The sequence below is a fragment of the Leucopleurus acutus genome (genome assembly GCF_964270905.1).
Source record: "Leucopleurus acutus genome assembly, chromosome: 13".
Lineage (NCBI taxonomy): Eukaryota > Metazoa > Chordata > Mammalia > Artiodactyla > Delphinidae > Leucopleurus > Leucopleurus acutus.
Window position 1 is genome coordinate 72275327 of NC_139155.1, and position 16367 is coordinate 72291693.

Below are 16367 nucleotides of genomic sequence, written 5' to 3' on the forward strand. Positions count from 1 at the left end.
AGCCTGCGCGTCCGGAGCCTGTGCTCCGCAACGGGAGAGGCCACAGCAGTGAGAGGCCCGCGTACCGTAAAAAAGAAAAAAAAAAAAAAAAGATATAAACCAAAGCCTACAGATTTTCAAATTTTAATATTGCACAAATGAACTCCCAAATGATTCAACAGCTGAAAGGGTGCCCAATTCACCCTTTCTTAACGTACTTGGTTCTTGTCAATTTCTCAAGTTAAATGAACCCAAGCACATTAAATCCTTGGAGATCCAGGAGCCACTGAAATGAGCTGAGACCTGCCCTGTGATTCCCCTGGGGCTGGGCCTAGGGGCCCCTCAGCGTCCAATGCAGACACTTTACAGGCAGTCAATTAAAAGATAAGAAACTCGAGGAAAGGAGAAAGACAAGAAAGGGAAACTCAGTTTTTTCGAGGGCTACCTTAACTTTAAATCCTCATCTTGATACAAATTAGGGTTCTTCCCATATCTGTTTTGACAAAACTCTCCAGCTGAAGGCACACTTCCACTAGGACGTTCCTTCATGGATTCTTTCTGAAGTCGAAGTTGCTAACCAAACCACAAATCAAAGCCCTAAGAACTCCATGCCACCAGTACTTTCAATTTATTCAAGAAGTTAGTTAGGTAAATTTGCAATAAAGTACCAATATGTGATGCCACCCTATTTTTCATCAGAATTCACACTTTAAATAACCAGAACTCCAAAATTTGCTTTACAGATAAAACGTTTCAGTAAATAAATGTGTGTATATGCTAACACACTTATTTAAATGAAAATCATGACTAGCTTATCATAAGATAATTTACTAGGCAAATGTTTACAATCAGTAGTCCTTCTACACCACAGAAAATTTCCTCTTTTCCTTTCATCTTCTAGGAAAATGGGAAGACTAACAATCACTACCACAAGTGTACCATGTAAAACTGAAATTCAATTATTCGACTAACATTTACTGAGCACCTACCATGTGTCACACAGCCCACTTGGAAACAGAGGCACAAAAACATTGTGACATTCTCTGCCTTCACAGAACGTGGCTAGTGTTCACTTTCACGAAGTGGAAAATAGTAATTCCACACTTATGTTTACTTAAAATTTCTACTCATTTAACCCAAAATGTAATTAGGAATAGCACAGAAATCAATAACGTTAGGGACACCCACAAATTACACTTCCAGCTACCTTTATAGCTCTATATCTAAACTATGCTTACCTTTTACACAAACACACCTGTATAAATGTGTATTCTGTTCTCATGACCCTGGACAATCTGGGCCATCTCCCTTATCCATTTGACACTACTCTTCCCCAATTACACCTCCTCTGAGTCAGCCCAGCGCTATTTCACAAACCCTCGGGCAGGGCCTCGACCCAGTGTCCCAGAGACACTGACTCCCCACCACCCTGTCCTCTCAACCCCCCGCAGAGCTCAGGCTCCACACAGAGAATTCAGCGTCAAGAATTACATACTTGGGGGCTAGAAGAAGCTTGTAATGTATTTTTAAAACTATTATATCTTTTAAAAGTAAATCAAATTATTAAGCCTGCCATTAACACTTTGTGAACAAGACTTTTTCTAACTGCACCAGAAAAATCAAGTCCCTGATCCTTATCACACTTAGCATCATAAAATGCTTGAATAAGACGTTCTTAAAAACCAGACAATCCAAACCCTTCAAAGAGGCAATAACAAAAAGGAAAGATCAATTATTTCCCTCTGAGGAAAGAAGGGGCTTTGTGGTAAGAGTTTATAAAGGGACAGAGATATAGTCGGGGACCAGCACACAGCTCTGGTAGCACAAGTTGCCCCAACTCACAACCATTACCCTGCCCTGATCTACTTCTCAAAGGTCCTGGAAACCAGTCACTGCTAAAACATAAGACCCTTTCAAGCTGTGTTTCCCAAATGAAAAGAGAGAAAAAAAAAAAGGGATCCTGTGTATTTTGAAAAAAGCTGAGCAGATTCACTGTTTTTGAGGTTACAGGAGGAACCTTTCTAAAGCAGGCAAGGCTTCTTCCCGATTCCAGCAACCAGGGCTAGCCTTCTATATGGGCTCTGTCTGACCCCACTCGCCTTCCTTCAATTTTCCCCTTGAAACATTGTTATACTGACTACATGCCAACATTTCAGAGAGATGATGTTTATCAATAAGGAGCTTCCTTTGTAAAAATATTAACACTGTAGCTCTAAAAGGGTTGAGATATGAGTGAAATAAGACAAAGCCCGTAGTCCTTCTAGCACTGAATAACAGTGCTAGCCTAGTAGGAACTGTAGCCATCCAGGAGCACATTAGCAGAAATGAATTTGAACCATCTGCCTGGCGACTACTATTTAAAGGAGATCAGCTTAACCAGGGGAGTGGAAGCTTCAAGTTAAGAGAGAAGGAAGATGAACTTGGAGGGCTGCTGTGGCATGGATGCCACACAGCCTACACAGACAGGCATCTGGGGTGGAGCAGGGTTCCTTACTTCTTTGTCACATGACTCCCAGCTTCCAAGATCCAGAATTCAGCTATCATCATTAACAGTTTAAAAAGCTGTGCTGTGAATTAAACAGATTTCTTCAGTCTAGGCTGGGAACCTACCCACCACTGTAACACTGAATCTGTACCCAAAAATGCCTTCTCAGTTCCAAATAACTGAGTTAGACTTTGGAACACAACCCAGTCCTGGGTTGGGGACTGAATGTACACGTTGCCTCCAAAACAGAAGCTGCCTCTGGGCTCTCAACCTTTCATGGTTGGAGAACCACATGACTCACAACTATCCTTCGCAGGTAAGATGTATCATTTGTTCCACTTGACGATGTATAATAATTCAGCCCAGTGCATGTACGATAGCTCTATACTGCATAAGAAGACCAGGGACGTTTCAGGGTATGTATGTATGTATGTATGTATGAATGAATGAATGAATAAATAAATAAATACTTCCAATTTCCTTTTTCCTATGTAACACTGTAAAGCAACAGCGGTTCCCATAAGAGAGAGAGCCTAAGGGATGGTTACGCTATTTCTAAAACAGACAACATGCATCTTATTAAATATCACCCCAAAGAGCTGTGGCCAGCACTTGTTGGCTCTGGCCTTTCTCTTGCTTGCCAAGAAAAACTCGGATGACATTGTTAAGCTAAAGACACTACTAACCGCAAAATTAATTCACCATCTAGCTTGTAAAGTGACTAGTCAGTCTCCTAATAAATCCTTCTGCTTAACAGAGATGATAGCTCAAGTTTATGTGTGTTTCTCAGTCACCGCTCAGGCAGCATTTGAGTTCTTACATTAATAAACCAGCCTCAATTCTTTAAGTTCCTAAGAATGAAAGGAATTAGAGTCTTTAACTAGAAAAGAATGCTTGACCATTATGAAAAGGAATTTAAGTATCTTTCATGTGAAGTAAGCAAATAATGGTGAGTAAACATTCGTCCTACAGAGGGGGAGCTTGTGAATTTTGTCAAGAACCCTGACAATGTCAAGAGTGGAAATACACCCCCAAAGGCTTCACACTCCCAACACTTCCCTTCCCATGTGTGTTTATGGCCGTTCACGAAACTGAAAAACTACAGCTTTGTTCATCCAGAATGAAGGCCTCAGCAACTGTCAGGACGTGGGGACACACATATGAGTCCACAATGGGGCAAAAAAGGCTCTTACACCGAACTGCCATGTGCCCAGATTACCAGGCTGCCTTGGTTCCCCAGAGATAGAATGACCACGCTGTGAAGTAATGATCAACTTCTGCCAATGCCACGGGGTTTTCATTATGCCTGTCTGTAGTTCCAGTACTGGCTGGATGTTGTTCCTGTCAAAATCAGCCTTTTCATATATGGATGGCTTAATGGGGATGACCTTTGTGATATTAATTGGTCTTTGAAACACCCTAGATAAATCCTTACCAAGACGGCATACTGCATACTAATGGTCAGATTGCATGATTGAGGACACAAAAAGGGATCAATAAAATACTGTCAAGGAACTTTACATGTAAACTAGGAAATGAAGTCTACCAAAGGCTTTTCCAAGAGATTCCACGTATTTTCAAGTTTCCCCAAACTGCATCTAAAAAGAAACCCTGAAAATCTGGACCAAGCTTCATAGTTTAATACATGTACGATCTGAAGATGTGAGGTGGGGGGGGGAACCCATTGGTACTAATTACCAATTGTGATGATGAACTGAAGCGATAAACAGTGAGTAGGCTCAGTTTGTAAATCTGGCAAAAGACTGTGGCAGAAGCTTAAGAGGGAATTGTTGCATTGGGTCAAGGACTAAAACTCAGGGTAAGAACACTGGGTTCACACTGTTTAAAAAAAAAAAATACACACCATAGTATAAATCCACACCACCTACTACAAAAATGAATTCACACTACCCATGGAAGGAGGTGGGGGCAGAAGGGAGAAACAGTCAAGTTCCTGATCTTGGGCAAGTCTTTCAAGCACCTGTGACCACAGTCCACTCGTCCATCAGATGAGGAACAAGGCAGCAAGGTACCTTCCGCTCTGGCTGTGATTCAGAGTCACCAGGGAGCTGGAGCCCAGGCAGCTGGACTGACCAAGGTCTAGAGCTGATCCTCACGGGCATCAAGTTGAGGACCTCTGGGCGTGAGAAATAATCTCCCAACCCCCCAATATGATATATTTTTCAAAAGGTGGTGAGATACTGGGGCTAAAAATATGATCCATTATTCATAATTTTTTTTAATGTAGATAACTGCATGACCGAAGGGGGAAAAATATGTATTGTGAAATACCCACCTTCAGTCATACAAAATACAAGCCCTCCTACTCCCATTTATAGTAGTTTCTCTCACTCCGATCTTTGCATTAATTTGATTTTTCTTGACCATGGCAAACAGGAGGAACAATTTTTGTCATTAATGTAAGATTCAAGTTACAGGCCTAATTTAACATCCCATGAGACTATGGAGGCTCTTTTCCCACACAGAATGTTACATTGTATCACAATGCTGCCATTCACATCATACTCAACCCCATGAGCATCTCACACCCTGCAGTGCAATCTCCTTCCAAACCCTAAAAAGATCAATCTTTTGCCAGGAACTAAACCTTTTCCCTTAAAATAGACAGACAGACTGAATAGAAGCAAAAGGCCTGAATAAGAGAAGTCTGTCTGAATAGACATTTCCAATTCAGATAGATGGCCAAAAACTGCCTCATTTTTAACACTACCTTCCTATCCTAAAATTAGACACTTTTTTCCTCTCCAATGATTCAAGTTTGATTTGAAGTCTAAAATGCTGAGGCAGGAGGGGGAATCCACACAACAATAGCTTAATATCAGAAATAAAATATATTAAACTTACCCTACTTGATTCTCCCGAGTTCCATTCATTAACAGACATTTAAGGACTTCCCTGGTGGCGCAGTGGTTAAGAATCTGCCTGCCAATGCAGAGGACATGGGTTCGAGCCCTGGTCTGGGAAGATCCCACACACAACTAGGCCCGTGCGCCACAACTACTGAGTCTGCGCTCTAGAACCCGCGAGCCACAACTACTGAGCCTGCATGCCACAACTACTGAAGCCCGCGGGTCTAGAGCCCGTGCTCCACAATAAGAGAAGCCACCGCAATGAGAAGCCTACACACTGCAAGAAAGAGTAACCCCCACTCACTGCAACTAGAGAAAAGCCCACGCGCAGCAAGGAAGACCCAACACAGCCAAAAATAAATTAATTAAGAAAAAAAACCAAAACAGGCATTTAAGAGTGAAGACAAAGGGAACACAAATTTATTGGGTGTCTACTCAAAACCCAGCAAGGTACCGTTAGCATCTCCATATTACAGAAGAGGCTCAGGGAGGTAGGTTAATTGACAAAATCATAGCAGAGAGTGAAACCCACCTCAGTCTGGCTCTGAAGGTCTGCACACTTCATTGCCTCAATTTCTCTAGACAGAACTCTTAGAGCAAGAAACTATGTAAGTACAGATAGCTCATTGAGCCTAAGGAGACAAAGAACAAATTTGAAATTTATTTTTCTTTTTACTGCCTTGCCACAATCCAATCACTTCAGTGAACACACAGAAAACATACCCCAAATGGCCAACTGGTTTCTCCTAATTCTCAAGAAGATACTAAGTGCAGTATTTTTAATTAAAGTATTAACCAGATGCTCTGAGAGAAGCAAGAGCACGAACAAAAGACTGAAAAGGAAGGAAGTATGCACCTCTAAAACCCAATTTACACCCACCATCAGGCGTGCACTGGGGTAGTTCCAGCACTGACTGCCTCAACACCACCAGGCTAAGCCTGCTGCATTTGGTCTTGGTAAATCATCCCAAACCAAATGTGCTCCCTGGCCATCTGCCCTGCTGAGAAGGCTGTGCGCCAGTCATCACTGTTTATTAGGGGGAAAGAACCTGGACAAGAATATTCTGCCCTCAGGAAAATGTTTCAAACACTCGGTTTACATCTGAGCAATTTTTTGGTAAGAGCTGGAATTGGGTGCCCGAAAGGCAGAGAGGAATTACCCCTGTACTTCACGTTATTTTAACATAGGCAACAAAGGTGTAAATAACAACCAGAGAAACCCACTGACCTCAGGATCTTTCCAGTTAACTTCAATAAAAATAATCTTTCATTCAGCAAATATCCAGTAGGCACTAGAGACCACTCTCGGTCTGCTTTCCATGTGAATTTCTCTCCCACATTCTGCCTTCTATGGGAAGGCGCCTTTCAGATGGTAGGTTCAAGTTCAAATCCAGTTCCTCGTAGCAGACAGGAGTGATGAATGTCTGATGCATGAGAGCAGGGACAATGTCTGCCTGTGAGGACTAAGGAAGGTTTCATGGAGAAGCCCAAAGGACAAGAGGGATTCACCAGGTGTAAGGGGAGCCGAGTAGTAAGCGCATCACAAGATCTTAAGGCTGGACAGTTCAGGGAGTGGCAATGGAGATGAAAACACAGGAAGGGGAGCAGTGAGAGATGAGACAGGCTGAAATCAGAGCTGTTCTCATCCACCACCACATTAAGTCTGAACTTTAACCACAGACAATGGGGTGGGAGACCACAAGAGGATTTAAACAGGTAATGATATGTTCCCTGATGAACCCTTTTTGATGTAGAACTAACTCAAATCTTTCCCTAATCCTTTCACATTTGGATTTTAATTTATATAACCAAACTACCAGTGAGGATGTGATTTAAGGTCTAAATAATTTCTAACTCATTATCAGTTTGGACTCCATTATGCATAAATTAAACTTCACCAAAATTAAAAACTTTTCTACTTCAAAGGACACCATCAAGAAAGTGAAAGGAGGCACTTCCCTGGTGGTGCAGTGGTTAAGTGTCCGCCTGCCAATTCAGGGGACACGAGTTTGATCCCTGGTCCAGGAAGATCCCACATGCCACGAAGCAACTAAGCCCATGCGCCACAACTACTGAGCCTGCACTCTAGAGCGCTCGAGCCACAACTACTGAAAGCCCAGGTACCTTGAGCCCGTGCTCTGCAACAAGAGAAGCCATTGCAATGAGAAGCACGTGCACCGCAAGGCAGAGTAGCCCCCGCTCGCTGCAACTAGAGAAAGCCCACGCGCAGCAACAAAGACCCAGTGCAGCCAAAAATAAATTAAATTAAATTAAAAAAGAAAAGAAAGTGAAAAGACAACTCAGGACTTCCCTGGTGGTGCAGTGGTTAAGAATCTGCCTGTCAATGCAGGGGACACAGGTTTGAGCCCTGATCCAGGAAGATCCCACACGCTACGGAGCACTAAGCCCGTGCGCCACAATTACTGAGCCTGCGCTCTAGACCCTGCGAGCCACAACTACTGAGCCCATGTGCCACAACTACTGAAGCCCACGCGCCTAGAGCCCGTGCTCTGCAACAAAGACAAGCCACCGCAATGAGAGGCCCACACACCGTAACGAGGAGTGGCCCCCGCTCTCCACAACTAGAGAAAGCCCGTGCACAGCAGCAAAGACCCAGCACAGCCAAAAACAAACAAACAAATAAATTTATTTTAAAAAAAAAGATAACTCACAAACTGTAGAAAATGTTTGCAAGTCATATATCTGATAAGGTACTTGTATCTAGAATATATAAATAACTCATAACTTAACAACAAAAAGATAACCCAATTTTAAAAAGAGCAAAAGCATCTAAACAGAGGTTTCTCCAAAGAAAATATACAATTGTCCACTAATGACTTGAGAAGATGCTGGACATCATTAGCCATTAGGGAAATGCAAAGCAAAACCACAATGAGATACCACTTCACACCCACTAGGATGGCTAGCATCAAAGAGTCAGGGAATAACAAGTGTTGGCAAGGATGTAGAGAAACGGAAACCTTCATACACTGCTAGTGGGATTGTAAAATGGTGCAACTGCTTTGGAAAAGTCTGGCAGCGCCTCTAACAGTTAAACACAGAGTAACCAATATGACCCAGTAAGTCCCAAGAGAAAGCAAAACATATATCCACGCATAAACTTGGACACAAATGTTCACAGCAGCATTATTCATAATCGCCAAAATGGAGAAACACCCAAACATCCACCAACTGATGAATGGAAAAACAAAATGTGGTATATATCCATACAATGGAATATTTTTCAACCATTAGAAAAAGAATGAAGTACTTATACATGCTACAACATAGATAAACCTTGAATACACTATGCTTAATAAAAGACACAAAAGACCACATGTTGCATGATTCCATTTATATGAAATGTCCAAAACAAGGGAAATCCATAGAGACAGAAAATAGATAAGTGGTTGCCTAGGGCAGGTGAGGGAGAAGAATTGGGGGGAGGGGGGCGGGGGACCGTTAATGGGTATGGGGTTTCTTTTGGAGGCAATGAAAATGTTCTAAAATTGTGGTGTGGGACATCCCATGGGGCACAGTGGTTAAGAATCTGCCTGCCAATACATGGGACACAGATTCGAGGCCTGGTCTGGGAAGATCCCACATGCCACGGAGCAACTAAGCCGTGTGCCGCAAGTATTGAACCTGCACTCTAGAGCCCGCGAGCCGCAACTACTGAAGCCCGCACCTAGAGCCCGTGCTCCGCAGCAAGAGAAGCCACCACAATGAGAAGCCCGTGCACTACAAAGAAGAGTAGCCCCCTCTCTCCGCAGCTAGAGAAAGCGTGCACACAGCAATGAAGACCCAACGTAGCCAAAAATAAATAAATTTATTTTTAAAAATTAAAAAATAAAAAAAAATAAAATTGTGGTGATGACTGCACAACTCTGTGAATATACTAAAAACCACTGAATTGTACACTTTAAATGGGTGAACTGTATGGTATGTAAATTATATCTCAATAAAGTGGTTATAAAACAAAGAAGATTCCATTATGTGCCACTGAAATACAAAATAAGCTCTCAAAAGCAGTGTAGAATCTTGTTCACTCATTTTAAAGCATCTGAACTAGGGCAATGAAAACCCAGAGAGATTCTATTACTTAACATTCTAGGTACTAGGTCATACTGAAATATTCATGAGTATTTCCATGTTTTAATAAAGAAAAGGCATCTTAAGTTTAAAAAGACATACAAGTGTCAGAAAAGAGCTCTGACAGGAATAAGGTGACACTGGGAAGTCACCAAAAGGAAACAACAGGATTTGTACCCTGAATCTGAAAGTGGCACTCAAATTTATTATTGTTCCACCTCTGAAAAAAGAAGTCAAAGGTAAAACAACCTGGTTAATATAATGTTTCTAAAGCACCGTTTGTGACAAATCAAAGTATTAAGAAATAATTCGCCATCATACAGAATTTCCACACCCCCAGTGACATAACAAAGAACTGATCACTTATCCTTTTGAACGTTCTGTTTCATAGGCATCTGAGTGACTCTCCTCATGGTTGGAGTGAATCTCAAAAGTGACAGCTGCGTTAAGCATAAAACTTACATCAAAAAAATCCAAGTATTTAAAAAGTGTTGTATGTCATGGGTGAAGGAAGTCAAGAAGTACAAACTTCCAGTTATAAAATGAATTAAGTCATGGGATGTAATGGACAACACGGTGACTATAGTCAATAATAATGCAGTGCGTATTTGAAAGTTGCCAAGAGAATATATCTTAAAAGTTCTCATCACAAAATAAATAAAAGTAACTCTGTATGGTGACACACCGTAACTAGGCTTATTGTGGTGACCATTTCAGTGTATACAAATATCAGATCATTATGTTGTACACCTGAAACTAACATAATGTTACATGTCAATTATACCTCAATTTTTAAAAAAAATAATGAAGTAGCACACACACCGTAAGTCCTGTCAACCCTGAATCTAATCCCCAATTATATATAAAGTAATAGACATAACTTCTGATTAGCACAATCTACAGGTAAAGTAACAAATGATCATGAAAAATTCAATACTTTGTGCAGTGATCTCTCATTGGTATGCGTCTATTAGAATCCATCAAGCTTTCATGTACCTTCCGCAAATAATGAAAAACAAATACGGACAGGGCACATTCCAGATTTGTCAAAAAGGTGTGTACCCAACCTTTATACCCAGTACACACGACATTTACCACAAAACATGGCAGCTCAAGGCCTAATATACAATTCCCACTTTTATTTCACTTCCCCCCCTATTTATTTATGCAACCTCTCAGACCCAAGAGTTACTATTAGGCTTCATATCCAAACATTGTGACTCTGAAATGTACCTCCAAGCCAAAAAAAAAAAAAATTAGTTTCCTTAGTTTTCTGAAATATACAGAATCAAGTCCAAAACAGATTTTTCCCATTTCTTCAGTTTTATAGGGAATGAAGAGAGTGCAGTCATATAAACAGATATCTATTTGCCTTCACAACTGAACAGACGGTGCAAAGCAACTGCTTATACTTAATCATGTTTCTGTCTATTCTAGCAGGCCCTGGTGTCAGGAAAGCTCTGCCAGATAAGGACAATGAAATGCATTATTACACAGAGTGACTACGAGCCCTACAAGTACTGTTTGAGGATGTAATCCCGGGCAGGAAGGCTGCAGTGAGACGGCCTAATATTATATTTTGTGATAACTATTTGCAAAAGTAAACACATTCGCCACCGAGTACCAGTTTAAAAACACGCACTATATTCAATTCTGTTTTAATGTATTATAGGAAAGAAAGGCCTCTTGCTCTCCTGGGGGAGATGAGCGACTTGCAATTTGCTTCTCACACTGAATCCCACGTTTGCAACATGTAGAGCAAGGACTTCAGACACCACAAAACAAGGACAGCCTACATTAAGGCCAAATATAGGATGTGATTCTAAACCGCGATGCAGTAAAGCGTACGTTTCCTTTTCCAGCAATCAAAAACCCTTTGAACACTCCCAAAAAAGGACGGCAGGGCCAGCGCCTCCCTGCAAGAGGAAGCCCCTTTCTTCTCGGCTCTCCCCGCAGCCTGCCACTTCCCAACACATTCAAGTCATTTGAGAGACACAGAGCTGTGTGCGCGCGCCTGTGTGTACAGGCGGGAGAGGGCTCGGTCCCTGCATTTCCAACCTCTACGTCTGAGTTCATCCTCAGTCATTTAGGCGCAGCGGAGCCCCACCTGCACCTCGCTCCTTCTTACTGCGTCCCTCGCCAGCTGCTCCGCTCTTAGGCGAGCGTATCTCTGAATCACCCAGTTCACGCGGACGCTCCAGGCCCCCGACCCTGCAGCCTTCCTGCCCCATTCTTCCTCTCCCAACCCGCCCCCCCGCCCCTCCCCCGCCACTCCCAGCCCTCCGCTCCCAACGCCCGGCTCATCCTCCTCCCGAGTCGCCCCCACCCACATCACCCCAGCTTCAGCCCTGCCCCACCCTTCCCGACCCCCAACCCAGCTCTTCAGGGCCCAGAGCCGGCCTCGCACCCCAAAGCTGGCAACCCCCAGGCCGGACCACCGCCCTCGCCCCTCCCACGCAGGGACCAGCTCCCCCCGGCGCCACGTGAGCCCGGCCCCTAGCCACCCCCCACCCACTCGCTCCCCAGGGCGGCTCAAGTCCCGCCTCCCAGGCCTGGCGCCCCCCGGGCTCTGCGCCCTAGCCTCTAGCAGCCCCTCCCCACCCAAGACCCCACCCAAGCTGGCGGAGCCCTGACCCCTAAAATTCTTCCCGGGGCAGCCTCGTCCCCCCTCAGCTCCTCGCCCGGCCAGGGTTCCGGATCCCTAAAAGTCTCCTCAGGGCAGCCTCCTCCCCACAGGAACCTGGGCTCACTCTCCCCAGGCCGACCGGTTCGGTCCCCAACTCCCTCCCCCACCGGATCCCAAGTCTCCCGCGGCAGCCCCTACCCCTATCCCATGTACACCGGCCAGGGCGGACCCCCGGCCCAAGGATCCGCGCCGCGCGCGCCCACCCAGCCCTGTCCGCTCCACCGGGCCCTGTCCCACGCCCCGCCCGCTCCTGTCAGCCGGCGCCGGCACACGCTTAAAGGACAGGTCCGTCCGCCCGTCCGGCTCGCTCCCAATCCGCCCCGCCGGGCGCGCGCAGCTCACCAGGGCTGAGGTGCCTGAGGCGCCGCTGCCGAAGTCCCCGCTGCAAAGCCCGGAGAAACCTCCAACCGCTACCGCCTCCCGCCTGGCACTGAGCGCCGCGCGGGGGAGGGGCGCGGACAGCCGTCCCCGCCCCCGCCGCTGCACGCAGGCCCCGCCCCCGCGCCGCACCGCGCCCAACCAGGGCCGCCAGGTTGCGGAGCACCACGCCCACTTCCGGGAGGGGAAGCCCGCTTCCCACCCGGCGTTCCACGCCTCACTCTTTCTAGCGCCCCCTCTGGTCGCGCCGAGGGATGCAGGAGTGCCGCGGAGGAAGGCGGTGCCCAAGTGCAAGCACCGCCCGCTAGTCCTCTGAGTGGCCGGAGGGCCAGGCCCACTGACCCCAAAGAACCAGGAGCGGTTACCTTAGAGCCCCGCCCACTGACCTGTTCGGCTCGGCAGGGCCACATCCCCCAGCTCCTCAAAAATTCCCCCAGAGTCCCTTAAAACCGTAACATCAGCTCCTCTGAACCCCGCCCATTGCCCCATCCAAACCCCTTGCCAGCCTCCTGGCTCCCTAAGCCCAGCTCCCCTCTCATTCCTTCAGAACTGGCCCTTCTGCGTCACAAACCCCGCCCCAATTTCTAGAAGCCCCGCCCACGGGCTGGTAACCCTATTCGCAGCATCGCAAGTCCCGCCCACTGCCCATCTAATAGCGTTAATTCTCCAAGCCCCGCCCAGAATTCTCGAATCCCCGCCTCTGGCTCCCGAAGTTCCGCTTCTGCTGCCCTCACACCCTCCCACCACCACTTCTGGGGATTCGCGACGCTATGATCCTCCTTCCACTAGACCTTGTCACTTTGCTAGCACAAGGTGGCGGCCCTTAGGCTGGACCACACCCACATATCCCCCCGCCACTACACAGAAGGGCCTATCTTGACCCAATTTCGCAGGTGAGGAAATGAAGGATACAGGGTCCCTCCCTTCTTTTTCCTGGCCAAAGACCCTCTCTTAATAACTGGGCGGCCCAGGCGTGAAAGTCAGAGCACCGGGATTCCAGTCCATCTCTGTTGCTGTCAGACTGTGTGTCCTGAGGCAGTTCCCTTCATCTCTGTGGGCCTGAATCTCCTGACCTGTAGCGTGAAGTTGTCCTCTTTATAGCCAGAGTTCCTTTCTCACATACCGAGCTCTGAAATGCCAAGGTTTGGGGAAACTGGGACGGATGAACTGAATTAACAAAGCAGACCTGCTGATGGGGTAGGCTGTTTACTTCCCAAACCAAGGCCTTTTTGCAGTTCACAGCGGGGGAATTTTTCATGTTAAGCAGCAGCCACAGAAATATGTGTTATGTAAATCAGGGCCCACCTGCACCAAAACAGCTATCACAGCAAATTACTTCTCCTCTCTAAGCCTCAGTTTCTTCATCAGTAAAATAGGGATAATAGCAGATGCACCTTGGGAAGGATTCCATGAGCTCCTGGTTAGTAATACACTTAGCAGGGTGCCTGACTCGGCATAAGCCGTCAGTTAGTCATTACACTAAAGATGCCTCTCTGGCAGCATGACAGAAGAGAAAAACATGGACTGTAGATTCTGACAGACTCGGCTTTAAATCTAGGCTCCACTTCTTACCAGTTGTGTGACCTCAGGCAAATCACTTCCCCTCTCCGTGCCCTGCTCGCCTCGTCTATATAGTGGGATTCGTCTAAATGCTTACTTCAGAGAGTGGTTTTGAAGATTCAGGAGTTTAGATTCAATGAATTAAATCATGGAGAAGTATCCAGCATAGTGCCTGGCATACAGTAGGTATTTAAAACATGTGGATTCCCATCTTCCAGTTCTATAAATGATAAAATTAGAAGTAAAACTTCCCAGGACATCAATTCCCCCAGGATGACACCACCATACTGCAACCATAGAATACGCTGAGAAAGATCCCAAGGCCTTTGCCTTTCAGTTTTATCCTTAAGGTGGGGGAGGTGATTCTTGCACAGAAAGCATCTAAAGCCAGAAGCAATGCCACCTCACCACACCTGACCCAAATGTGGTCAGTGGAGAGCTGCTACTCCCAGAAGCAGCTGGAAAATTGCATAACTCTTTGCAAACCCCTCCTCCCCCATCATCCCATTGTTCTTGAATTCCTTTCCTTCGTGGGCCCGAAAGGAAACCTTGGTTCTGTCCAAACTGGCCCTAAATGGAGAGATTCAGGTCTCTGGATTTGAGAGTCTTTTCCTGCTCTCAAAACCTGATTTCTGAAGTAGCCTTAAAAGATTGATGCTAGATGAAGATGAATTTAATGATCAGGAAAAAGAAGAATGATTCCATACCCCACATGATACACAGGCCAGGTCTTATATGAAGAAGAAAGAACTGTGGGACCTGCATTTGGAAGCTCCTAAGCAAATCATTTTTCTAGTTTCTCTTAGTAGCAAATGGAGACCTTAGCCTTAGGTTGCCAGGGCAACATGGAAGCTGAGTGGATTAGCCCTGTGGAAGCATTTACAAATAATAATACTATTAATTAAATGAGTGACTGGAAGTAATCTCAGATTACTAGAGTAATCTGATGTGTATAAAATGGATAACTAATAAGAACCTGCTGTATAAAAAATAAATAAAATAAAATTCAAAAATTCAAAAAAATATATTGTGTTAATTTCTACTGTACAGCAAAGTGATTCAGTTATACATATATATACATACTTTTTCATATTCTTTTGCATTAGAGTTTATCACAGGATATTGAATATCGTTCCCTGTGCTATACAGTAGGACCCTGTTGTTTATCCATTCTGTATATAATAGTATGGGATGCCTTTTTTTTTTTTTTTCTTGGCCATGCCACAAGGTGAGGCATGTGGGATCTTAGTTCCCTGACCAGGGATCGAACCTGGGCCCCCTGCGGTGAAAGTGCAGCGCCCTAACCACTGGACCACCAGGGAATTCCCTGGGATGCCTTTTTTTAAGTAAATGTTAGATTTTGAGATAATTGTAGGTTCACATGCAAGTATAAGAAATAATACAAAGAGATCACATGTACCCTTTACGAGTTTCCCCCAGTGGTTAACATCTTGCAAAACTATAGTATAGGGAGACGCAAGAGGGAGGAGATATGGGGATATATGTATATGTATAGCTGATTTACTTTGTTATACAGCAGAAACTAACACACCATTGTAAAGCAATTATACTTCAATAAAGAGGTTAAAAAAACACTATAGTATATAATATCACACTCTGGATATTGATATCTTGATACAATATACAGAACATTTCCATCAACAGGAGGACCTCTCACACCCACACCCATAGCCACACCCACTTTCTTCCTGCCCCCATCCCCTCCTTAGCTTCTGGCAACTGCTCATCTGTTCTCAGTTTCTATAATTTTGTCATTTCAAGAATGACAAATGAAGTCATATAGTGTGCAACCTTTGGGGACTGGTTTTTCTCAGTGTAAATCTCTGGAGATGCATCAAGGTTGTTACATGTTTGTTCCTTATTATTTTTTGTTGCTGTTATCTTTTCATTTTTCTTTCGTTCTTTTTTTTTTAAATAAATTTATTTATTTATTTTTGGCTGCGTTGGGTCTTCGTTGCTGCTTTCTCTAGTTGCAGCGAGCAGGGGCTACTCTTTGTTGCAGTGCATGGGCTTCTCATTGTGGTGGCTTCTTTTGTTGCAGAGCAGGGGCTCTAGGCGCACGGGCTTCAATAGTTGTGGCTCACAGGCTCTAGAGCGCAGGCTCAGTAATTGTGGCACATGGGCTTAATTGCGGCATGTGGGATCTTCCTGTACCAGGGATCCCCACTGCATTGGCAGGCAGATTCTTAACCACTGAGCCACAGGGGAAGTCCCTTTTGTTCCTTATTATTGCTGAGAAGTATTCCACAGATAGAGCAGAGTTTGTTTAACCCTTCTCCCATTGAAGGACATCTGG

At 44.9% G+C, this 16367-nt stretch overlaps 1 protein-coding gene across 2 annotated transcripts in view; it reads right to left on the reverse strand.

Annotated features, from left to right (window-relative positions):
* Nucleotides 1-12913, reverse strand: part of CORO1C (coronin 1C) — an 83901-nt gene extending 70988 nt beyond the window's left edge. Inside the window, exon 1 of one of the 2 annotated variants that reach the window (XM_082852948.1) lies at nt 12877-12913. The gene's annotated coding sequence lies outside the window, so the exon portion shown is untranslated. Of the gene's footprint in view, nt 1-12454; nt 12533-12876 lie in introns of those variants that run through there. The other variant, XM_082852949.1, reaches the window with a different exon arrangement.
* Nucleotides 12914-16367: the final 3454 nt, after the last annotated feature.